Source organism: Triticum urartu, chromosome 1, assembly GCF_003073215.2.
Source record: "Triticum urartu cultivar G1812 chromosome 1, Tu2.1, whole genome shotgun sequence".
In the NCBI taxonomy this organism is placed as follows: domain Eukaryota; kingdom Viridiplantae; phylum Streptophyta; class Magnoliopsida; order Poales; family Poaceae; genus Triticum; species Triticum urartu.
The window spans coordinates 392435723-392461475 of NC_053022.1; positions in this window are offsets into that span (position 1 = coordinate 392435723).

Consider the following 25753-nt stretch of genomic DNA (forward strand, 5'->3'; position numbering starts at 1 on the left):
CCAACGTATCTATAATTTTTGATTGCTCCATGCTATATTATCTACTGTTTTGGGCAACATTGGGCTTTAATTTCCACTTTTATATTATTTTTGGGACTAACCTATTAACTGGAGGCCCAACCCAGATTTGCTGTTTTATGCGTATTTTAGTGTTTCGAAGAAAAGGAATATCAAACGGAGTCGAAACGGAACGAAATCAACGGGAGAAGTTATTTTTGGAACGAAAGCCACCAGATAGACTTGGACTCCACGACAGGAGATACGGGAGGTGCTCACGAGGGTGGGGGGCGCCCCCCTATGGCGCCCCCCTAGGGCGCCCCCTACCTCGTGGGGGCCCCGTAGCTCCTCCGGCGTACCCCCTGCACCCATATATACCTACGTATCGTAAAAATTCCAGAACGGAGATTAAATCGGGAGTTCCGCCGCCAGAAGCCTCCGTAGCCACCGAAAACCAATCTAGACCCGCTCCGGCACCCTACCGGAGGGGGCAATCCTTCTCCGGTGGCCATCTTCATCATCCCGGTGCTCTCCATGACGAGGAGGGAGTAGTTCTCCCTCGGGGATGAGGGTATGTACCAGTAGCTATGTGTTTGATCTCTCTCTCTCTCTCTCTCGTGTTCTTGATTTGGCACGATCTTGATGTATCGCGAGCTTTGCTATTATAGTTGGATCCTATGTTTCTCCTCCCCCTCTTATCTCTTGTAATGAATTGAGTTTCCCCTTTGAAGTAATCTTATCGGATTGAGTCTTTAAAGATTTGAGAACACTTGATGTATGTCTTGCCGTGGATATCTGTGGTGACAATGGGATATCACGTGATACACTTGATGTATGTTTTGGTGATCAACTTGCGGGTTCCGCCCATGAACCTATGCACACGTTTTCGTCGTGATTCTTCGGTAGAACTTTGGGGCACTCTTTGAGGTCCTTTGTGTTGGTTGAATAGATGAATCTGAGATTGTGTGATGCATATCGTATAATCATACCCACGGATACTTGAGGTGACATTGGAGTATCTAGGTGACATTAGGGTTTTGGTTGATTTGTGTCTTAAGGTGTTATTCTAGTACGAACTCTAGGGCTGTTTGTGACACTTATAGGAATAGCCCAACGGATTGATTGGAAAGAATAACTTTGAGGTTTCGTACCCTACCATAATCTCTTCGTTCGTTCTCCTCTATTAGTGACTTTGGAGTGACTCTTTGTTGCATGTTGAGGGATAGTTATGTGATCCAATTATGTTAGTATTGTTGAGGGAACTTACACTAGCGAAAGTATGAACCCTAGGCCTTGTTTCCTAGCATTGCAATACCGTTTATGCTCATTTTTATCATTAGTTACCTTGCTGTTTTTATAATTTCAGATTACAAATACCTTTATCTACCATCCATATTGCACTTGTATCACCATCTCTTCGCCGAACTAGTGCACCTTTACAATTTACCATTGTATTGGGTGTGTTGGGGACACAAGAGACTCTTTGTTATTTGGTTGCAGGGTTGCTTGAGAGAGACCATCTTCATCGTACGCCTCCTACGGATTGATAAACCTTAGGTCATCCACTTGAGGGTAATTTGCTATTGTCCTACAAACCTCTGCACTTAGAGGCCCAACAACGTCTACAAGAATTAGGTTGTGTAGTAGACATCAAGATCTTTTATGGCGCCGTTGCCGGGGAGGTTAGCACTTGAAGGTATATCTTTAGATCTTGCAATCGAGTCTTTTAGTTTCTTGTTTTATCACTAGTTTAGTTTATAAAAGAAAACTATAAAAAAATGGAATTGAGTTTGTCTCATACGCTTCACCTTTTTAATATCTTTCGTGAGTATGATGGAAAGGATAATTGTGCTCAAGTGCTAGAAGAAGAAATATATAAAATGTTTGGCACTAAATATTTGAATGATGAGCATGATTGCAATGTTGTTAGTATGAATTCCTTGAATATCCATGATGCTAATAATATGCAAAGCCACAAGCTTGGGGAAGCTATGTTTGATGAAGCTATGTTCTCCCTCGAGGCTGAGGGTATGTACGAGTAGCTATGTGTTTGATCTCTCTCTCTCTCTCATGTTCTTGAGATGATACGATCTTGATGTATCGCGAGCTTTGCTATTATAGTTGGATCCTATGTTTCTCCTCCCCCTCTTCTCTCTTGCAATGAATTGAGTTTTCCCTTTGGAGTTATCTTATCAGATTGAGTCTTTAAAGACTTTAGAACACTTCATGTATGTCTTGGTGATCAACTTGCGGGTTTCGTGACATTGGGAACAAATGCATAGGGGTTGGAACACATTTTCGTCGTGATTCTCCGGTAGAAACTTTGGGGCACTCTTTGAGGTCTTTTGTGTTGGTTGAATAGATGAATCTAATATTGTGTGATGCTTATTGTATAATCCTACCCACGGATACTTGAGGTGACATTGGAGTATCTAGGTGACATTAGGGTTTTGGTTGATTTGTATCTTAAGGTGTTATTCTAGTACAACTCTAGGGCTGTTTGTGACACTTATAGGAATAGCCCAACGGATTGATTGGAAAGAATAACTTTGAGGTGGTTTCGTACCCTACCATAATCTCTTCGTCCATTCTCCTCTATTAGTGACTTTGGAGTGACTCTTTGTTGCATGTTGAGGGATAGTTATGTGATCCAATTATGTTAGTATTGTTGAGGGAACTTACAGTAGCGGAAGTATGAACCCTAGGCCTTGTTTCCTAGCATTGCAATACCGTTTACGCTCATTTTTATCATTAGTTACCTTGCTGTTTTTATAATTTCAGATTACAAATACCTTTATCTACCATCCATATTGCACTTGTATCACCATCTCTTTGCCGAACTAGTGGACCTTTACAATTTTTCATTGTATTGGGTGTGTTGGGGACACAAGAGACTCTTTATTATTTGGTTGCAGGGTTGCTTGAGAGAGACCATCTTCATCCTACGCTTCCTACGGATTGATAAACCTTAGGTCATCCACTTGAGGGAAATTTGCTACTATCCTACAAACCTCTGCACTTGGAGGCCCAACAACGTCTACAAGAAGAAGGTTGTGTAGTAGACATCAACGACCTTTCGGATTCTGAGAGCATAGGGAGCAAGGCTCCCGAGGGCTCCGAGTTCGGCCCTCAGCCGAACACCGCGCCGGAACCTCCAGTGGTTCCGGACTCAGGCAGGCGGCCTCCTTCCAAAAGGGGCAAGACGCCTATGTCGGTGACCTCTGTCCATCCAGAGGGACTGGACAGTCTGCTGGGAGCGCTTCGCAGCGCTTCCATCGACGAAGAGCACTGCACTATTATGAGTGCGGTGATCCAGAAGGTTCAGTCCGCCAAGAGTGGACTGACTGAAGCCTGTGCCAGCCTTCTAACAGGCTTTGAGGTAAGTATTTGAAATATAGGAAAAATGTTACCGTATAGACAGTAGCCCCTGATGCTCTGTTCGGTGTTCACAAAGAAAAGCCGAAGAGAGGATCAAACAATATCGCCGGAGTCTAATATAAATATGTCTATATGCGTATGCAGGCTTCGCTGCTGGCCTCTGCCGCACTGACTGCAGAGGTCGCCGCGCTGAAGCAGGACCTCGAAGGGTCCAAGGAAGAGCTCGGCCTTGCCAAGAGGCAGCTCGAGGAGAACAAAGGTAAGTAATACCTAGTCTATGGATATATGAAAAAGAATGCAATTGCGAAATGATAGGATCATCGTTATTTGTCAGGGGCCACGACCGAGGTGGAGACCCTGAAGCAAGTGCTATCCAAGGCCGAAAACAAAGCGGCTAAGGAGCGCACCGAACGGGAAAGGCAGGAGGCACGGGTGGGCGAGGTGCAGCAAGAGCTCCACGCTCTCGTGACGAAGCACGAAGCGTTGGAGCTTGACTTGAAGACGCGAGAGTCCGAGCTTGCCACGGCCCTCGAGAGCGCAAAGAATGCTAAGGCCGAAGCCCAAAAGGCCCTCCAGGAGATTGATGTGATGAAGAAGATAGCGGTGGGTAAGGCATTCTATATGCAAAGCAAGCATGTGAAAGTAAATTACTTGTTACTTACCCGAATCTGGAGCTCTCCAGGAGCATTCACAGATTTGCCCCGCAGCGTGTCGGATGCCGCATAGTTTTATCAGGCCGAGGAGGGAAGCTCAACGGAGAAGCTGTTCTGGTCTCAGTATACTGGGACCGAACACCTGATGCCTGTGAGCGACCAGCTGAAGCAACTGGTCGAGCTGCACAAGGCGGCCGAACAGGCCATGAAGGGCTTTATAGTTCGGATGTGGCCTGGCGACACCCTTCCCAACAGCTACTTTGGCCTGGTGAGGCGGCTTGTGGATGCCTGCCCATGGCTGGAAGTCATCAAGCAGTCCGTCTGCATCGAAGGTGCATGCCAGGCTTTCGCCCGTGTGAAGGTGCAATGGGCCAAGATGGACGCCGTGAAGCTGGTGAAGGAAGGGCCGCCGCAGGGCAAGGAGCATCGCCACCCCGAGATGTACTATGAGGGTGTCCTTAAGGGTGCCCGTCTAGTAGCGGACGAGTGTACGAAAGATGTAATATTTGAGTAAACTTGCTCATGTGATCCTGTATTATGAAAACTTGTTCATATGCGCTATGCAACGCTTGTCTGAATTTAAAATATTACCTTCTGTTCGGCTGTTTATCAAATCTGGGAGATGGCTTGTCGTCGGCTTCTGCCCCCACGCCACGAGTGCTGGGGTGTTCGGGATAAACCTGAGCACTCTTGTTCCCATTGTTGGGTCCTTCGAGGGAGGTGCTCAGCACAACGAACAAGGCAATCGGACCATAATGCATTATCACTCTCACTTAGCCATAGAATTCTATAATTTTAAATTTTAGCAAAGCCCCTAGTATTCGGAAGGCCGAATTCGGGGCGCGATACATGCCTTAAGCCAGACAGGGCCGACTCCTCGCTCTAAGCGGCATAAGTCTTTAGGGACTTGAAACCCCTCGAACTGCGACCAGTCTCTCGACTTATCATGCCAGTCAGTTTTAGCTTTCTCTACTGAGGTGCTTAGCCCAGCAGAACCGGGGCACAATCGCAGTAGTTCTCCCAGTGCTACCTTAGCCGATATAGCAGAACGTAAGGTACCAAAACATGGGAGCCGGGCAAACCCAACTATTTACCCAAGACATGATTCAGAGCTGATGCATATAATGCTATAAGTTCGGGGTGTCGCACTGCCGAAAGTGTTCGGACTTCTCACGCCGTATTATGGGGTATGCTTAAGCCCCTAGCGTATTGGCCGTACCAGAGTGTACGGGTGCTAGATGTCGTGAATGAACATATATATAAAAAGAAAGAATGCAATAATAGTCTTAATGTTGTGCATTGTTTATTCAAAAAGGTGCATTAAAGCAGAATGATACAAGTAGTGCGATAAGCAAAAAGTAGGACTATTTGACATGTCCCTTCCAAGGGCAAGCTGAGGAATAGTATTAAAGCAAAGATTTCACTCATTATCGTAATCCACTTGGGAGTTCCGTGGTGTGACGTAGCTTTCTGCCTCCTTGGTTGCTGCATCATGTGTTCGGAGATCATGCTGCCGGACAAGGTTTCCAGAGATTAAAGTCCTGAAAGAGAAAAATAACAAAGTGGGAAGCCCCTGGTGCAGTTTAAGCCGCGACTTGGGGCGTGCCGCAGTCGTGCCCCCCTCCCCGCCTGTGCCCATGATATTTTTAATGCGTAATTATGTATGCGTGGCATGGATTTCGCCGTTTGGCTGGGACCGGGGTGGGGTCCGCATTGCTATGCGAGCTCGGAACGTGCCAGGCGGTCCTGTTGCCGATTACTCCGGGCGCGCTTGAAGGTGTCCGGATCCTTAATCGCCGAACTAGTGGATTGCCTTAAGAGGCTGCTTTGTGCTTCTGCTACGAGGGCCGCAGTGTGCTCCTCCTTGCGGAGAGAGCGCTCTGTGTTTCCATTGACTGTGATGACCCCTCGAGGTCCTGGCATTTTGAGCTTGAGATATGCATAATGCGGTACTGCATTGAATCTTGCGAATGCGGTTCACCCAAGCAGTGCATGGTAGCCACTGCGGAACGGGACTATGTCGAAGATTAACTCTTCGCTTCGGAAGTTATCCGGGGATCCGAAGACCACTTCCAGTGTGACTGAGCCTGTACAATGGGCCTCTACACCTTGTATGATGCCTTTAAAGGTTATTTTAGTGGGTTTGATCCTTGAGGGGTCTATACCCATTTTGTGCACTATGTCCTGATAAAGCAGGTTTAGGCTGCTGCCGCCATCCATAAGGACTCGAGTGAGGTGAAATCCATCAATGATTGGGTCTAAGACCAATGCGGCGAATCCGCCATGACGGATACTAGTCGGGTGGTCCCTGCGGTCGAAGGTGATCGGGCAGGAAGACCATGGGTTGAACTTTGGGGTGACTGGCTCCAACGCATATACGTCCCTGAGCGCATGCTTCCGCTCCCTCTTGGGGATGTGGGTTGCGTATATCATGTTCACCGTCCGCACTTGTGGGGGGAACCTCTTCTGTCCTCCGGTGTTCGGCTGCCGGGGCTCCTCCTCGTCATCGCTATGTGACCCCTTATCTTTTTTTCAGCATTTATCTTGCCGGCCTGCTTGAAGACCCAACAATTCCTGTTGGTGTGGTTGGCTGGCTTGTCGGGGGTGCCGTGTATTTGGCACGAGCGATCGAGTATACGGTCCAAACTGGATGGGCCCAGAGTGCTTCTTTTGAATGGCTTTTTCCGCTGACCGGGTTTAGAGCCTTTGAATCCGGCATTGACTCCGTATCCTCGGTATTGTCGCTATTAATGCGGCGCTTATGTTTGTTGCGACGTGACCTGCCATTGCCGCCCTTGGTATCCGAAGTACCATGGTTCTTTGATATGTTATCACTGCGAGCCAGTCAGCTGTCTTCTCCTGCACAAAAGCGGGGCATGAGTGTCATGAGGGCTACCATAGATTTCGGCTTTTCCTGACCAAGGTGCCGGGCTAGCCACTCGTCGCTGATGTTGTGCTTGAAAGCTGCTAGGGCCTCTGCATCCGGACAGTCGACAATTTGATTTTTCTTTGTTAGGAACCGTGTCCAGAATTGCCTGGCCGATTCCTTTGGCTGCTGAATTATCGGCATCTGGTGGTCGCACGTAAGTGCCCTGAAAGTTGTCGAGGAATGCGGCTTCCAGATCTTCCCAACAGCCAATGGACTCTGCTGGCAAGCTGTTGAGCCAATGCCGAGCTGGTCCTTTGAGTTTGAGTGGGAGGTATTTGATGGCGTGTAGGTCATCACCGCGGGCCATGTGGATGTGTAGGAGGAAATCCTCGATCCATACCGCAGGATCTGTTGTGCCGTCGTATGATTCTATATTTACGGGTTTGAAACCCTCTGGGATTTGATGATCCATTACTTTGTCTGTGAAGCATAAGGGGTGTGCGGCGCCTCTGTACTGGGCTATATCGCGACGCAGCTCGAATGAGTCTTGCCCGCTGTGTTCGGTCCGGCCAGACTTACTTTTACTGTATCCGGCGTGACGATTATCGTCTCTCATAGTGGCGCGCCCTCGTGATCCGTAGATCGATCTTACATGTTTTGCTTTGTCCTCCAATACGTCTCGCAGGTCTGGCGTATTTCCCCATGCCCTTTTATTTGAATGACATCGGGGTGCGGGCTGAGCTTTTGGCTGGAATGTCTCTCTGTCGCGGCCACGAGGTGGCCGATCAGCCGCGTCATACGCCGGGGATGTAGGTTTCGGTGCTTCCTCCTCCAGTCGGGGTAGCAACCTATACTTTGGGTAACTCTTGGAGGGGCGTTCGAGTTTATATTCCTCGGCCGCCAGGACTTCGGTCCATCTGTCAGCTAGCAAATCTTGATCAGCTTGAAGCTGCTGCTCCTTTTTCTTAGGGCTATTTGCCGTGGCTATAAGCCGGCTCTTGAAGCGCTCTTGTTCGACGAGATCCTCTGGCATGACAAATTCGTCATCGCCGAGGCTTGCCTCGTCTTCAGAGGCAGGCATGTAATTATCATCCTCCGCCTCTCCATCTGCCGCTCTCTCAGGAGGGTTGGCTCCTCCATCCTCCTGCTCTAAATCTTGCCGGAGGGGATTGTTGTTGTCTTCGGCACTGTCCGGAGTGCTATTATCTCCGGTGCCGGTATCACCAATTTTGCCTTGGCGGGACTTAGAGCGGCGCCACTGATGCCGACGCTTGGGTTGCTTCTTGGAGGGGTCATCCTCCGTTGTCTCGTCGCCATTACCTTCTTTGGGTGTGTCCACCATGTATATATCGTATGATGAGGTGGTTGTCCAATGCCCTGTGGGCAGTGGTTCCTCTTCGACTCCCGCGTCGTCGTCCATACCGTCGATGTCTTCGGAGTCGAAGTTGAGCATGTCGGTTAAGTCATCGACAGTGGCTACTAAGTGGGTGGTGGGTGGGCGGCGCATTTCTTTGTCATCCGCATCCCAATCCTGTCGCACGTGGTTCGGCCAGGATCCTCCTGACAAGGAGAGAGACCTTAATGAGTTTAGTATGTTGCCAAAGGGCGAGTGCTGAAAAATATCCGCGGAGGTAAACTCCATGATCGGTGCCCAATCGGATTCAATAGGAACAGGCGCAGGTGGATCGAAGTCCATGGCCGAAGAGGGATCCGGCAGTTTGGTAACACGGCTCTCGTGAAGGGCAAGGTCGATATTCGGCTCGATCGCCGCTGAGGATACGACCTCCGTGATGGGGTCTATCCACCAGTCCATGGATGGCACAACTGGCTCTGAATTGAGGCTCAGAGCGGCTGCCGGTGCGATCCCCTGAATATGTCCGATGGTAGAGCTAAATCGTACTCGTCGTGACCGCGTGGCGCACAAGGCAGGGGCTCAAATCCGTCGAAGATCAAGTCTCCGCGGATATCGGCCGTGTAGTTTACGCTTCCAAACCTGACCTGGTGGCCAGGGCGTAACTTTTGATTTGCTCCAGATGGCCAAGCGAGTTGGCACGCAGTGCGAAGCCGCCGAACACAAAGATCTGCCCGGGGAGAAAAGTCTCACCCTGGACTGCATCGCTATCGATGATAGTAGGAGCCATCAAGCCTAACGGCGATGACACAGAGGAACTCTCAATGAAAGTACCAATGTCGGTGTCAATACCGGTGGATCTCGGGTAGGGGGTCCCGAACTGTGCGTGTAAGGCGGATGGTAACAGGAGGCAGGGGACACGATGTTTTACCCAGGTTTGGGCCCTCTTAATGGAGGTAAAACCCTACGTCCTACTTGATTTATTCTTGATGATATGAGTATTAAAAGAGTTAATCTACCACGAGATCGGAGAGGCTAAACCCTAGAAGCTAGCCTATGGTATGATTGTATGTTGTCCTACGGACTAAAACCCTCCGGTTTATATAGACACCAGAGGGGGCTAGGGTTACACAAGGTCGGTTACAAAGGAGGAGATATACATATCCGTATTGCCTAGCTTGCCTTCCACGCCAAGTAGAGTCCCATCCGGACACGAGATGAAGTCTTCAATCTTGTATGTTCATAGTCCAACAGTCCGGCCAAAGGATATAGTCCGACTGTCCGAAGACCCCCTAATCTAGGACTCCCTCACCCGTGGTGATGCAGTAACAACCAGGGAGTGCGAAAATAATGGGTTGCAAATGGTTCAGTTTGCCATTTCATACATTCACTTTTGCTACCGACCACTAAACTAATCAAAACTATGACTGAATATGTGTAGTGCAGACAAAACGAACACTCACAATACAGAAGATACAGTCCAACATGCAACAACAACAGGATTTGGCTTCGAACCTTTTTGTCCATCCACGGGCCTGCAGATTGATTTCTGTTAGTGAATTGTGTCGACCTCGTCGGGGATGTATCCGAGTGACGGCGCACTCCGGCTTGTGCCATCGTCGCTGAACTGCTGACCGCAAACAGATCCAACATTTGAGTTAGCAGGAACTGCAACTTCATCTCCGATGTTCGCCAACAAGACCAGAGCAACCGAATCTGGGTGCTCATGGCTGTCGGTGAACTCCTCTCGCAGTGGGAACCTGATAAAGGATGGGAGTGCAGCGACCAAGGCCCGTCAGTTAGCATGGACAAAAAATGCTCAAAATACTTTGCAGATCTAAGGGCACTGATGTCTACTACACAACCTTCTTCTTGTAGACGTTGTTGGGCCTCCAGGTGTAGAGGTTTGTAGGACAGTAGCAAATTTTCCTCAAGTGGACGACCTAAGGTTTATCAATCCGTAGGAGGCATAGGATGAAGATGGTCTCTCTCAAGCAACCCTGCAACCAAATAACAAATAGTCTCTTGTGTCCCCAACACACCCAATACAATGGTAAATTGTATAGGTGCACTAGTTCAGCGAAGAGATGGTGATACAAGTGGTATATGGATGGTAGATAAAGGTTTTTGTAATCTGAAAATATAAAAACAGCAAGGTAACTAATGATAAAAGTGAGCGTAAATGGTATTGCAATGCGTTGAAACAAGGCCTAGGGTTCATACTTTCACTAGTGCAAGTTCTCTCAACAATAATAACATAATTGGATCATATAACTATCCCTCAACATGCAACAAAGAGTCACTCCAAAGTCACTAATAGCGGAGAACAAATGAAGAGATTATGGTAGGGTACGAAACCACCTCAAAGTTATCTTTCTGATCTATCTATTCAAGAGTCCGTAGTAAAATAACATGAAGCTATTCTTTCCATTCAATCTATCATAGAGTTCATACTAGAATAACACCTTAAGACACAAATCAACCAAAACCCTAACGTCACCTAGATACTCCAATGTCACCTCTAGTATTCGTGGGTATGATTATACGATATGCATCACACAATCTCATATTCATCTATTCAAACCAACACAAAGTACTTGAAAGAGTGCCCCAAAGTTTCTACCGGAGAGTCAAGACGAAAACGTGTGCCAACCCCTATGCATAGGTTCATGGGCGGAACCGGCAAGTTGATCACCAAAACATACATCAAGTGGATCAACAGAATACCCCATTGTCACCACGGGTATCCCACGCAAGACATACATCAAGTGTTCTCAAATCCTTAAAGACTCAATCCGATAAGATAACTTCAAAGGGAAAACTCAATCCATTACAAGAGAGTAGAGGGGGAGAAACATCATAAGATCCAACTATAATAGCAAAGCTTGCTATACATCAAGATCGTACCACCTAAAGAACACGAGAGAGGGAGATCAAACACATAGCTACTAGTACATACCCTTAGCCCCGAGGGAGAACTACTCCTTCCTCGTCATGGAGAGCACCGGGGTGATGAAGATGGCCACCGGAGAGGGATTCCCCCCTCCGGCAGGGTGCCGGAATGGGTCTAGATTGGTTTTCGGTGGCTACAGAGGCTTCTGGCGGTGGAACTCCCGATCTATTGTGCTCCCCGAAGTTTTTAGGGTATATGGGTATATATGGGAAGAATAAGTACGTCGGTGGACCTCCGGGCTGTCCACGAGGCAGGGGGGCGCGCCCAGGGGGGTGGGCACGCCCCCACCCTCGTGGGAAGCCCAGGACTCTCCTGGTCCAACTCCGATACTCTGTGGGCTTCTTCTGGTCCAAAAATAAGTTCCGTGCAGTTTCTGGTCAATTGGACTCCGTTTGATTTTCCTTTTCTGCGATACTCTAAAACAAGGAAAAAAAAACAGAAACTGGCACTGGGCTCTAGGTTAATAGGTTAGTCCCAAAAATCATATAAAATAGCATATAAATGCATATAAAACATCCAAGGTTGATAATATAATAGCATGGAACAATCAAAAATTATAGATACATTGGAGACGTATCAGGCACTAACCTGTCAACGGCATCGAGGAGTGATACGTCTCCAACGTATCTATAATTTTTGATTGTTCCATGCTATTATATTATCTGTTTTGGATGTTTAATGGGCTTTAATTTACCTTTTTATATTATTTTTGGGACCAACCTACTAACCAAAGGCCCAGTGCAAATTGCTATTTTTTGCCTATTTCAGTGTTTCGCAGAAAAGGAATATCAAACAGAATCCAAATGGAATGAAACCTTCGGGAGAGTTATTTTTGGAACAAACGTGATCCAGGAGACTTGGAGTGGCCGTCAAGAAAGAAGCGAGGAGGCCACGAGGCAGGGGGCACGCCCCCACCCTCGCGGGCCCCTCGCAGCTCCACCGACGTACTTCTTCTTCCTATATATACCCATATACCCCGAAAACATCCAGGAGCACCACAAAACCCTATTTACACCGCCGCAACCTTCTGTACCCCGTGAGATCCCATCTTGGGGCCTTTCCCGGAGCTCTGCCGGAGGGGGAATCAATCATGGAGGGCTTCTACATCAACACCATACACTACAAAAAAAGACACATCCGTGACATTTTGGGCCAAACGAAATTTTTTTCTGTCATACATATGACACTTCTATGACGATAATTGTGACAAAACCCGGTATCATCATAGATGTGGTGGGCTCCTACTTCTATGACAAAAAATCATGACAGAAAATGGGCTTTTTGTCCTGGGCGGGCCGGAGACGCAGCTGCATGACATTCTTTGGGCCGTCCATGACGGAAAAAACCGTGGTAGAAGCGAGGGGCAGGAAAATTTCGGGGAGTTCCCGGTTACGGTGGGAGGTCGGGGGCCGAGCGATGCGCGTTTCTCTCGTACACGTATGCGCATGTGTGCGAGGCGTTGGCTCTAACTGAACCCGAGCGAGGCGTTGGGCTCTAACTGAACCCGAGCGATTGCACTGCAGGCTACGCGTTACTGAACCCGAGCAATCGATCGATGGCTGTTAACTGAACCCGATCAAGCGATTCCTTGGCTACTGCTGCTAACTGAAGCCGATCGATGCTGCCTCTGGATGAACAGTGAGCGTCGTTGCGGGGGGGGGGGGGGGGGGGGGGTGGATGAACAGTTCCCGGTGGGGGTGGATGAACAGGACCCCGTGGTGTTGCCTCTGGATGAACAGGACCCCGATCGATCGAGCCGGTTGGGGCTGGATGAACAGGACCCCGTGGAGGGCTGGATGAACAGGACCACCCCGTGGAGGGCAGGATGAACAGTAGACGGTGGACGGGTGCCCGTGGAGGGGTGGTTGAACAGGACCCCGTGGTGTGGAGGGCTGGATGAACAGTAGACGGTGGAGGGGTGGTTGAACAGTAGTCGGTGGAGTGCGCGCGGTGGAGGTTGTATGAACAGGAGCTCGTGGAGGCTGGAGGAGGTCGACGGTTGATGAACAAGTAGCTCGTGGAGGCCGGAGGGGGTTCGACGGTGGAGATGAACAGTATCCCGTGGAGTCCCGTTTTGCGTTACGCCACACCCCTCCCAATGAACAGGACCCCCGTTTCGACCGTAGCGCTCAAACACAAGTGTGTTTCCTCCGTTTTGCGGTACGCCACACCCCTCCCGATCAACAGGACCCCCGTTTCGACCGTAGGAGGTCCATTTCCTCCGTTTTGCGGTACGCCACACCCCTCCCGATCAACAGGACCCCCGTTTCGACCGTAGGAGGTCCGTTTCCTCCGTTGTGCGGTACGCCACACCCCTCCCGATCAACAGGACCCCCGTTTCGACCGTAGGAGGTCCGTTTCCTCCGTTGTGCGGTACGCCAGGCCTCGTTTCCATCGCCTCTTCCGTCCAAGCCCTCCCGATGAACACGAGCATGCATTCCGTTCCGACCCATGAACATGGCGACGACGCTGTTTCTCCGTTCCAACCCAGCCATGTACATGAGCCCTCGCCGTACGTATGCGCGAGTAGGCGTTCGAGACCCCGCCCGTATGTACACATACGTGGCTGTATTTTCTTTCTTGCACCCTGGCCGATGTACGTACGTGTACATGCTACGTGCGCGCCTCTACTACAACACGTGCGCGCCTCTACTACGACACGTGCGCGCCTCTACATCGACCAGTATGTACGTACACGTTCGCGACCAGAATGACAATGCTACGTACGCTTCGACCAGGTGGGTCCCGACTGTTAGGCACTTCCTTGCCTGCGAAGATGTAGCTAGTGGGTCCCAGCAGTCAGGGGGTGAATCGTTTTTTTTTCCCGGACGCACTTCCTTGTGCGAAGATGTAGCTGGTGGGTCCGAGCAGTCGGGGGGCCGGTGGGTCCCAGCAGTCAGGGGGGCAAATCGTTTTGGTTTTCTTTTTTTGCCCAGACGCACTTGCGTGCGAAGATGTAGCTGGTGGGTCCCAGCAGTCAGGGGGGCGAATCGTTTTTTTTTTGCCCGGACGCACTTCCTTGCGTGCGAAGGTGTAGCTGGTGGGTCCCAGCAGTCAGGGGGGCAAACGTTTTTTTGCGAAATACGGTGGCCCGTCCGGTGGGCCCTTGCTGTCAGGTGGAGGAATCATTATTTTTCACGTAATAAGGAGGCACTTCCTTGCTGCCGTCGTGGACCCAGCTGTCAGCCTCTCCACGTACAGTCCACGTCCGATGGAAGTCGTTCCTTGACCACGTTGACCACGCCGCGCCGAGAGCACCAGGGCGGTGGACGACGGCAAGGCCTAGGAAGGGGACAACGCGGAGCCGGTGAAGATGCGGCAGTGGATGCCCACGCGGAGAGGAGAATGAGGGTTCACTCGTTCGGCTGCGGTGTGAGGCTCTCGTCGTCGCAGGGCCTGGCAAGCGGTGGGAATAGTAGGGGGCGGTGAGGCCTCCGCGGCAGCACAGCCGGCCACGGGAGGCAGGAGCAGGCGGCACGACCGGCGCTGCTTTGGGCGGCTGGAGCAAGAAGACCAGAGGTTGAAGAAGCACTACGCCCGTTGGATGGACATCGTATGGTCACTGCAGCTAGAATCGTTTATATTGACTAAGTTGACAAAGCCCTTGGTACGTCAACTTAGTAGGCCCACAGGTCAGCTTCCGAAATGGTGCACCCCAGATGTCAGGGGGAGGAATAATTTTTTGGGCGGGTGAAGCTAGAATATCCGAGATTGAAGAAGAAGCATGGCATCCGTTGGATGGACATCCAATGGCCACTACTGCTAGAACCTTGTGTTGACTATAAGTTGACAAAGCCTTGCATACGCGTCAACTCTGTTTTTTTAGGGGACGCGTCAAATTAGTAAGGCCAGAAGTGTGTGGGAGAGAACTTATAGCCCATTTGAGATTTGTAAGAATGTGTAGCCCATTTTTGAATTCTAATGGAATTTACTACAGCCCATTTACAGTTTGTAAAAGTACAGCCCATTTCAACCAACCGTTCAAAACAGAATTCAACAAAATTTCCACACTTTGATGGGATCCGAAATATTTTTATCCCGAAATTTCTAGTCAGATTAAATAAATTTATATTACGTAAAAATACAACGAAACATAGCGCTCGCAATAATTAATGAAATTAAAATTTTCAATATCCAAAAATAATATTTTATAAAGTAATCACGTGTTTGGTGCATTTTTTTATAGTTACTGCCCAGTTTTTATAATAACATCCCATTTATTATTTCTTAAAGCCCATTTTCTTGTTAAGCCTAATGCATCCCTCCTAGGAAAGATTTGCAGCCCAGCGCGGCGGAGAATAACAACTTGACCTTGCCTGGGTATTCCTAAAAAAGGTATAGCTGGGCTAGCCATTTTTAGCTTGAAATAAATTAATATCTGGCCTGGGCTAGACGGGCCACAGCCCGCCCAGTTAATACCTGCAGCGATGTTTTCGTTGTTGTTCAGAGGAGAAAAATTAATATCTGGGTTAAACATCGAAAAACTCTGTAGTGCTCACACCTCAAAAACACAAATACTGCTCGAGCTGCTTGGTCCCAGCTGTCGGCCACTTCTTGTGCAATTCTCTCGTTTATTGACTACTACATAGGTTGACAATGGTGTGAGACCGTGATGTCAGAAAACCAGGGGGAAGCAAAATAAATTACTCCAGCGAGCGCTTCCACCTCTGCCTCGTTGTCTCCCATGGAAACCCCTTTCCTCCCTTTTTTTGCTCGGGCAAGGACCAATGCATGCAGCACGTCCATGCGGTTATTAGGCAAGAAATAAAAGCGCTTTGCATGCTATGAATTACAACGGCCTGCATGGGTAGCTAATAAGGCATCCTCTTAACTACTGTGATTAAATGTTGTGTTTAGATGAGAGAAATATTCTTCTTTTCCACCAATCTGCTTGCACCTAGGTCGTGATGCACCTTCTAATACGACTTATTCACCTAGACGGGGGGAGTATAGTTTTATACATATATATATAATAAGGAGGCACTTGCGTACGTGAGGCTATGGACCTGGTGGGTCCCCATTGTCATCCTCTCCAAGTAAAGTCATCTCCTCGCCTGTGCGCGCTTTCCGCCCGAAACAGTCAGCGCCGCCCGCCCCGCTTCCTGGTGCAGGCGATTGCTCCGCCTTCAAATGACACAAGTGTCGTCCGTCCGTCCATCTGCCGCCCACATTAATGATACGCTGTTGCCGAGGCGGCTACTCCGGTGCCACACGTCCGTCTCTCCACCCGCCCACCATTGCTATATAAACTGTTGCGCCGGCCATAGCCGCAGTCATCTGCATCCTTTGCCTTTCTCCTGTCACCACTACTGCCCACCATGACTTCCTCGCGCTCCAGCGCTCTTCGGGATGGGCGGACGACGGACCACAAGGAGATGGCAGCCATTGCTGCCGACCGGCTGGCCGGCAGGCAGCCGGAGGATGACGACGTCCTAATGGAGAACATGGTAGTCGATGATCCGGCGCCAACCCCCTCCTCCGCGCCATCCTCGCCGGTGCATTGCACCATGACCATTGGCGAGGCCCGTGCCCAATATATGGACAGTGTGAGGCAGATGCGTCAGGAGCAGTTTCGGGAGGCGCAGGCTGACGCCGCCTACAACCACCACCTCCTCCAGGAGCACCTGCAGGCGGAGGAGCAGATAGCCGCGGAGCGGGCGGAGCAGGAGGCGCTGCTCGACTCGTACCGCTCCGCCCGCAAGGGCCGCCTCGAGCGTTGGCGGTACAACATGCGGGTGGCGGAGGCTGCGGCCGCCTACAAAGAGGCTAGCAAAGAGGGCGATGAAGCGGGCGAGGCGCTGTTTGGCGAGACCGAGGACGCGGCAGAGGACAATGTCGGCTCCGACGAGTCCCCGCTCCGCTGGCGTCGATGAGGCCCTGCTTCGCCGAGGCCCCGCGGCGCCAACAACGAGGTAGAGGACACCGCCGGCTCCGCCGAGGCGCCACCCCGCCAACAACGAGGCAGAGGACATCGCCGGGTCAGCCGAGGCCCCACCCTGCCGGCAACGTGGGGGAGGACTTCCACCGCTCCGCTGAAGCACCGCCCGCAGGCAACGAGACAGAGGACATCGCCGGCTCCGCCGAGGTCCCGCCCCGCTACCAACGAGGCCGCGCCACACAGAAAATGAGGAAGAGTAGAACACAGTAGGTCGCCGCCGCTTGGGTCCAAGTAAGGCCACCGCTGCTACCCTCCTGTTGAAGCCAATCTAGGCGGGTTGACCATTGACGGACGGTTAGCTTCTTGGCGGTGACGTGGAGTCGGGGAGTTCTGCTGGAGAATAACGCTGCTTCTACTTAACTGCTGGTGCAGTTGGCTGACTGACACGTGGGCCCAACAGGCCACATGTCAGTTACGCAACAGCACATGCATTTAAGTCACTGAAGCTTCTGTTCGGCTCAGCGGGACACAGGTGGGTAGCTTCGGTTAATTAATTATACCTCCTTCGTCACCAAGCTTCCTCCTTCATGGATCTCATTGGCACTCTTGATGTGGAAGAAAAGGCGAGAGCAAAGGACACACATGCTTGAGGAATTGAGGGAGGATCTAGTGCCAATATGGTACAGAAGAACTTCCAGCCCCACAAGTTCAAGAATAAGGGCAAGTTTGATGGGAAGAACAAGGCTGTGCAACACACGAACTTCAAGAAGAAGAATGACAAGAAGAAAGGTGTTTGTCATGTGGTGATCCTGATCATTGGGCTCCTAGTTGCCCTAATCGCTATGACAAGCTAGGCCGGTTAATTAATTATACATCCAGCACACCCCTTTATAGTTGAAATGTAATGAAATCCGGCATGTTTATATGAAATCCGACCGTGTATGAATGAATTTATTTCGATTAGTTCAAATTCTTGTATCACTGGCATTGGATGAACATGCAAAACACTACGTACTAGCATTATTCCCAGGGTAATCACCTCGTTTGCAGCAGTTTCACATGTACTCCCTCCGGTCCTTTCTAGTCTGCATACAAGTTTTGTCTGCAGTCAAAGTATCTCTACTTTGACCAATCTTATACAAAAAAGTATGCACTTACACAATGTGCGAAGTAAAAAGGAACAAAAGGAGTACAAATAGTTTGAGCAGCTTTTTAGCGTTTCTGTACATTGCAATCAAACACACAGGCCTGGCAATCCATAGAGAACATTCAAAACAATCGATGATTATGCATCTCAGTGACTCACATGTCAGAGGCAATATTTACTTCACAACTAAAGAATAAAGAAAAAATTGATCGACGCTGCTGACAGCAAAGGGTGTCCCATTCGAAAATATCAAACGCATGTCTTGCTAAAATCAATGAGCAAAATTTGACAAGGTTGTCCCATTCCAAAATATCAAATGCCTGCGAGTGTGGAATGGACAGGGTTTGCCATCAGTTCGGACATTGGCATGGCACCTCGTGCTAAATAAACCAGCTGTTCTTTTTGTGCAGTTCCACCAAAATCAACCAAATTTGCACGTAGCTTGTATGATTTCGCCCTTATATGTTGCAACGCCTTGAACTTATCGGTACCTCCTTTCTTGTGGTGGAAATGAATGATTCGATGTATTCATGAACAATTTGTGCAGTTCCCATTGAAATCAAGCTGAGCACCCCTGTTTGCACAAATACAAAAAAGTGATTAGTATAGAGCAAATTGTACTATGAATTGACAGTTTCAGCAGGCACATACATGGTCCATGTAGAGCACACTTTTAGAAAAATGGGACTCACCAGAAAGAATCCTAGAACAACAGCAAAAAAAATGGAGATTTTGTCAATCCTTCTGAGCTGAAGTTAGTTTGGTCTTGTGGGGAGTAATGTAACCATCCTTCAACTGCTCCTTCTGATGATAAGATAGACATGGCTTCTTCATCTTGGCATAATCGGAACTAGTCACTTCACGTACTCCATATTCTTCTGTAGAGGAAGATGATCCTGTTGTGCAATGACAAGAGTACTACTAAATGCTAGCATCACTGTTTGCTCGAAAAAAAGGAAAGGAAATATTTAAAACAACACAGATGAAGCACTTCTCAAGGACAATACCACTTTTTCATGACAGTATATAAACAGTAGCACAACACCAATAGAGATGACAAAGCTCAATCATATGGATGAAATCAGTGGGCGAGTACCAACCTTTGTCAGGAGGCTTATTGTGTAGAGCATACAGATGAAGCATCTACGGTGGTGGCCAAGATTACTATATACTCCTCGATTAGTTTAATGTTCCCAACATCTTCTTTTGCAGTTCCACTAAAATATATGGTATCTTCAAAGAAGATCCCTGTTTGCACAAGTAGAGATAATTACATATTACATTAAGAGTGGCATCAAATCAGTGGCAAAACAATTGCTCGTTCCAGCCATAGCAATAAATTAAGATGCAAAACTATATCATTACTTGTGCCATCACAGTTCCAGTGCTTCATTACAGGACTGGGAGTTGATTTTTGTTTTTCTTCCCCTTGTTCTTCCCCTTCATCACTTGGTTCAATAACAAACAAGCTTCGCCTTCAATGTAAGATTTGGCATGTCAATTAGGGAGCACAAGTATAGTACTAAACTTAATTTTCTGATGAAAGTGGCAAAATACAGGCCAGCAGTTGTGAAATATCCTTATCTTACCTCAATGGGATATTACGGTGCACATACAGATTGGAAGTCTTGTCTCCATTTGTGCAGTTCACTAAAATCAAGCAACATTATCGTACAAGTAGCACAACATATGAATGCACACTGCAGAATCATGTGAAAGAAGGCTAGTACTGACCTCTCATGATGCGGAATTCAAACAACTCACAAGAAGAGGATCTGAACCAAATTTGCCTTAACGGATAGGAAGTAAGATCTCCTCTTGTGCAGTTCCACTAAGATCAAGCAATCAAGCAACGTTGTCGGTGTGACATTTTGGTTGAACTACACAAAACACTCTTAAAACAAAAGTGTTTTGTGCAGTGCAACAAAAGGTCACAATGGCAACGAGGTGAAGCAGATAACCCTATTTACACAGAGGTGCAAAGGAAACAATTAGTGGTCAATAACGGTGGATGACACAGAAGCCAACAAAAAGAAGCATCTACCTTATCTAAATGGGAAAGAAAGCAAGACAGTAGCATTTCTCAAACGGTGGCATTGATTAATATTAACATAGAGATTATATTAACAATAAAATTCGTTAAACATGTAATTTGCTTTTAACTGTGGCATTGCATCAATTTTGCAGCGGCATTATTAGAGGGTGTTTGTTTACAGGGACATTTTGGTGTAGGGACTAAAAAAACTCTGTGTCAGTCCGTGTTGGTCCCAGTTTTGTTATCAGACGCTTTCCCTATGTGAGCGCAGCAAATCTAGTCGTGCTCAAACTCTACAGCCTTGTCCATTCCTTTCCTTTTTGAACTAGTACTTTTGCCCCTTCCTTTCCTTTCTGAACCACGTCCTAGATTTATGCGATACAACTTTCCCCCATTCCTTTCCTCTTTGAACCACGTCCTAGATTAATGCTATACAACTTTCCCCCTTCATTTCCTCTTTGAACCACGTCCGAGATTCATGCTATATACAACTTTTCCCACTCCTTTCCTCTTTGAACCGCGTCCTAGATTCATGGTATACATGTAGCTAGAGCAATGCATGTGGAGTAAGTAAATTATATCTTAAGGTTCTTGGGGCGTGGTTCGGCGGGCGACGGGACAACGGCGAAGAAGAAGGGGTCGGAGGCCCTCCCGTGCCGCCGCTGGGTGGAAAGTGAACAACTGCGCCGGTAGTCCCTCACCGCCGGCGACAGTGTTAAGCCTCCTTTCCCTTCCCGGCGGATGGATCCTGCCGGCTCTTTGAGCAGCAGTGAGGGGAGAGAGAGGCCAACGAAGTCTTGTTTAGATCTGGAGAGGGCGAGAGAGTGTGAAGAGAGCAACTACAAGTGCTAAGGCTCCAGCGGGAGAGGGCGAGAGAGTGTGAAGAGAGCAACTACAAGCGCTGAGGCTCCAGCGTGTATATATATATACTGGAGAGAGAGTGTGAAGCGTGCAAACCCTAGAAAAAATTTTGACCAGTCAAAGAATCCTCCTGGCACAATTTATGCTCAAGTGTGATGAGCGAATAGGCTAACCAGCTACACAACCCTCCCATTATGTTCAACGAGAGGGAAATAACCTTTTATACATTCCTGAATCCTTATTATAACATGCACACAAATTTTGGGCACTTGTATTCGACTTAACTCAGTGTGCCACCGTATCTCGTATACTTACTACTCCCTCCGTCTAGGTGTAATAAGTCACGTTAGAAGGTGCAATGGGACCAAGGTGCGTGCGTGTGCGTGTGTGTGTGTGTGCGTGTGTGTTTAACACCATGTGTGTGTTAGAGAGAGCGACAGATCGACCTACTCCTACAGAGAGATGTTGTGTAGTGTATGATTTTAGACGCGAGAGTCGGTGCATCCTCTTGTTTCCGGGCGTGTCCGGTAGGGACATGCGGACAGCTGCCACGGCCGCTCCTGACTAGCCTGGCCCACCCAAAGCCCCTCCATCGCCCGCGCGCGCTTCCCGCCCGAAACGGTCAGCGCCGATCCAAAGAATTGGTGCCGCATTCATGCCCGGGAAGAGTGGACGCGACCTCTCACTGGCGCAAGAGTGATGGTTGCTTCGTCTGTCCAACTTACTGCTAGGTCTATGTGATTTGACGGCTCATTGGTCTTTATTACTGAGGTCGTAGGACTGCTGGATGTCCCACGCTTTCGGCGAAAGGAGGTATACCTACTAGATTACAATTTTCTCCATTCTTACAGCGGAGGAGTGCAAGAGCAATGAAAACATGCAGGCTCAGTGATCCGCATGTGGTTCATGGTGAAATATCTACAAAGACTTATATTTAGGAACGGAGGAAGTACTAGTATAGTACGCACTGTAATTTATCAGCGAGATAAATTTGTACAATGCTATGAAGCTTACAGCTTCTGTTACATGTATCTTGCGTCCAAGGTTGCCCGTTGCAACATTTCATCAAATACAAAGGAGACTAACATGCATGCTATTGCATCTCAATGATTGACAAATCATAGCAAATATGTACTCCCTCCATTCCAAAATAAGTTTCTCAACTTTGTGCAAACTTTGGTACAAAGTTGTACTACTACTAAAGTTGACACTTATTTTGGAACAGAGGCAGCTAAAGAAAAAAACGATCCATGCAGTCCCTAGCCCTTGAACCGTGAACCCTGACCAGGCTTCAATTTGCTGGCAACGTTCGATCTTCCTAATAAATGAAGTTTGCAACCTTTTGACCATCGGATCATTTTGTGCAGTTTCACCAAAATCGAGATGAGCATCCCTGTGGCAAAGAAATTGAACAAGCGTGATTAGAATAAGATTACTGGGACTAGTTGATGAGACATAAACTCATCACAAATACAGTATGTAGAAGCTAGTAGAGGTATGTGTGGGGCAAAGAAGTAGAGAAATATCCACAGGGAGTGATGTGGGCAGCTGGAGCAGTGGTGCAAGCTGGCTGTAAAGGGAGTTGTACCTGAGGGACGTAGCTCAACCTTGAGGAGGGCGGCGGGAGGCGGCAACTGCCCACGTCGCGGCAGTGAGCAAGGGACGAAGGCAACCTCACCGGCTTTGTGAGAGAGAACGGCGGGGACCCCTGATCGAGACGTGCCGACAGTGGTTTTTCACCGTTGGCGACGGCCACTGCATCTACACTAAGCATCCACCCCTTCCCCAAGCGGACGTGATCCGCCGGGATGTTAGAGATGTGGCCACAGTCGTTTTGTCCGAGAGAGTGTGAAGAGAGCAACCCCAGCAAGCAACCGTATAGGCTGGCCCGTCCTGACTATGTATATAGTGGAGCGGTTTCCTTTTCTCTCCATATGAACCTATCATATTGCGTACGTGCCACTGAAGAAAAAAAACTTTATTTATAAATGACGCGGCACCTACTACTCGTTCTCCTATGTAACATCCCAAATTTTCAATTTGGAATGTTATACACTAGATCATCATTGCATATCATATTTATTGCATTTTGGTTGATCCTAGAAATTTTTCGCAACTCAAGGACCCTCGGAGAGAGTTGGGGATTTTGTTATTTTCATATTTGAGTTGTCTCAAATTTTGAAAATAGGATCATTTGATTTTATTTATTTTATCTTCAATAATTTCTATTACAAAAATATGAGAGAGGGAATAAAATGACTTTCCCAAAATAAAGAAATATTGAGGATTTAATAAAAAAAATCAAATAATATTTTATTTGGTTTTATTTGCTATTTTATTTGAATTTAGGAAAAATGCGTGTTTTTCAAAATTGCATTTAGGCCCCAAATAAATGTTCATCCTGTGCGGCTTGATTTTAGAAGCCGGGGAAAATTTATTTCGGGATTGTTGGAGTCCGTTTAGTATTTCTTTTATTTGTTTTTCTGCGCGTTATTATTTAAAAAAACGCGAACCGACTCCGGGCCGTACCCGAGCGGGACTCCGCCCGGGGCAGCCCTTATAAGCCGCCGCCCGGGGCCCGAGCCAGCCCACCTGGGCCGAAACCCTAGCGCCCGATCCGCCTCGCCGCCGCCCGCGCCGCCACGCCGCCCGCTCGCCGGACACGCCGCCCGAGGTAGCCACCGTCGCCGGCGGTTTTCTTTAGAAAACCGCCCAGTTTTTTAAAAAGCCGCGGTTTATTTTTTTAGAATGGTTTTTTCTTCGGTTTATTCTATTTAGCGAGCGTTCGCTCATTCGTTCGTTTTAATGAACGTGTTCGTCGTTTAGATCCAGTTAACGAATGTTCGTTTGTTAAACTGTTCGTCGTTTTTCTTTTTCTCGGATTAAATCCGCGATTTTTCTGATCGCGATTTCTGATCCGATTTTCGTTTTAGTATAACTTCTCGCTCGTTTATCGGAATCAGGCGATTCAAGCGCCTGGAGTTTCGTCTCGAAATCCTCTTTCCGTTTAACCAACTTAAACTAGTTTTTGCTTCTGTAAAAATTGCCTTAGATCCAGAATAGTAAACGAAGCCTGTTTCTTTTGCCGTTTGTCTTTCGTTGCTTCGTTCGATTTGATTCTTTTTGCCAACCGGAGTTCTTAAGTTGAACTTTCTGGTTAGATCTATTATTTGAGTTTTACCTATGCATTAGTTGAGTGCTTATTGTATGCTTTTTTGTTTGCGATAGAGTACCTGGAGTGCGCCGCTTGTTACTTCGAATCACTAGGTTTCCCGGATCATCAGCAAGGCAAGTAACACTTTGATCATACCTTCTACTACCCAGTTTTATTGCATTAGATCAATCCCTACACACTGCATGATTAGGATCTAATTAAATTGTGGGTTTGGGAAGTAGTTGAGGTAGTACCTATTACCTGTTTATTATCAAACCTTTGGGAGTTACTTCTACGTTTGCTTATTATTGCTATGCTATGCTAGTAGACGTGGATTGGGTGAGTGATATCCATGACAGATGTGAGATTTTTAAATCAATGGTTTATCTAATGTGGCAACTTAAATACACATCTGGGTGGATTGAGGTACCTGGGTATTCCAGGATTGCCTGTTTTCTTTTGGACCGCCACCCAGGCTCAAAGGGATCATGAGATTTTTCATGCTAGAAACTTCTGTGTGCAGCCACAAGCTATTATGGGCTCTAGCATAGTTGACTAAGTCGTGCGAAATCTTACAGTGGTAGACTAGCAGATGTAGGGGATGTAGGTGGTACGGTCTACCCATCGTAAGGTGCTAGCGCTTCTGAAAGACTATGTCTCGGTCATCCGTTTCTCAAACATTGTGAAGTGCGAGAAACCAAACGGAGGCGATCGAGTCTTGTGGGTGAAAGTGCGCAAACCTCTGCAGAGTGTATAAACTAATCATGATTAGCCGTGTCCCCGGTTATGGACGTCTTGAGTATCTAGTACCTGGATTATCATGTGAATCTCAACATGTTACTATAAAATTTAATTTGACGGGTTTGTTTAATGATGTTACTTAATTGGGATTGAGGATGCTGTCAACCATTCTCAATGTTTAACAACCACCATAATAGTTAAATAAATTTATTCCTTTGCAGTAGGGAAAAATTGGCTTTACGCAAAATTGTAACCATAGAGCTTTCCACCAGCCAAATATGCATATAGTATAGCTGTTTCATTCCATTACTCTCTATGTGTTACATTGCCAGCATATTCCATGTGCTGACCCGTTTTCGGGCTGCAACGTTAATGTTGCAGAATTTTCAGACGACGATTAAGGAGTTTTAGGTCGTGGTTCTATACTCAATGATGTCGTTGGAGTTGATAGACTCACTTATCTTCCAAGCCTTCCGCTGTTATTGTTATTAGATGGCCTTAAGCCATTTTTATTGTAATAAGATCTCTATTGAGACACTCGATGTAATAAGTGTGTGATTGCTACTCTGTTATAAATCCTTTAAGTACTGTGTGGTGTCAGCATTACTGATCCAGGGATGACACCTGAGCACAGAGATTGGACCATTTGTGGTCTAGTCGCTACAAGATGGTATCAGAGCACACGCTGACTGTAGGACACGACCACTAAGCTAAAGACCTAGACCACTACTCACTC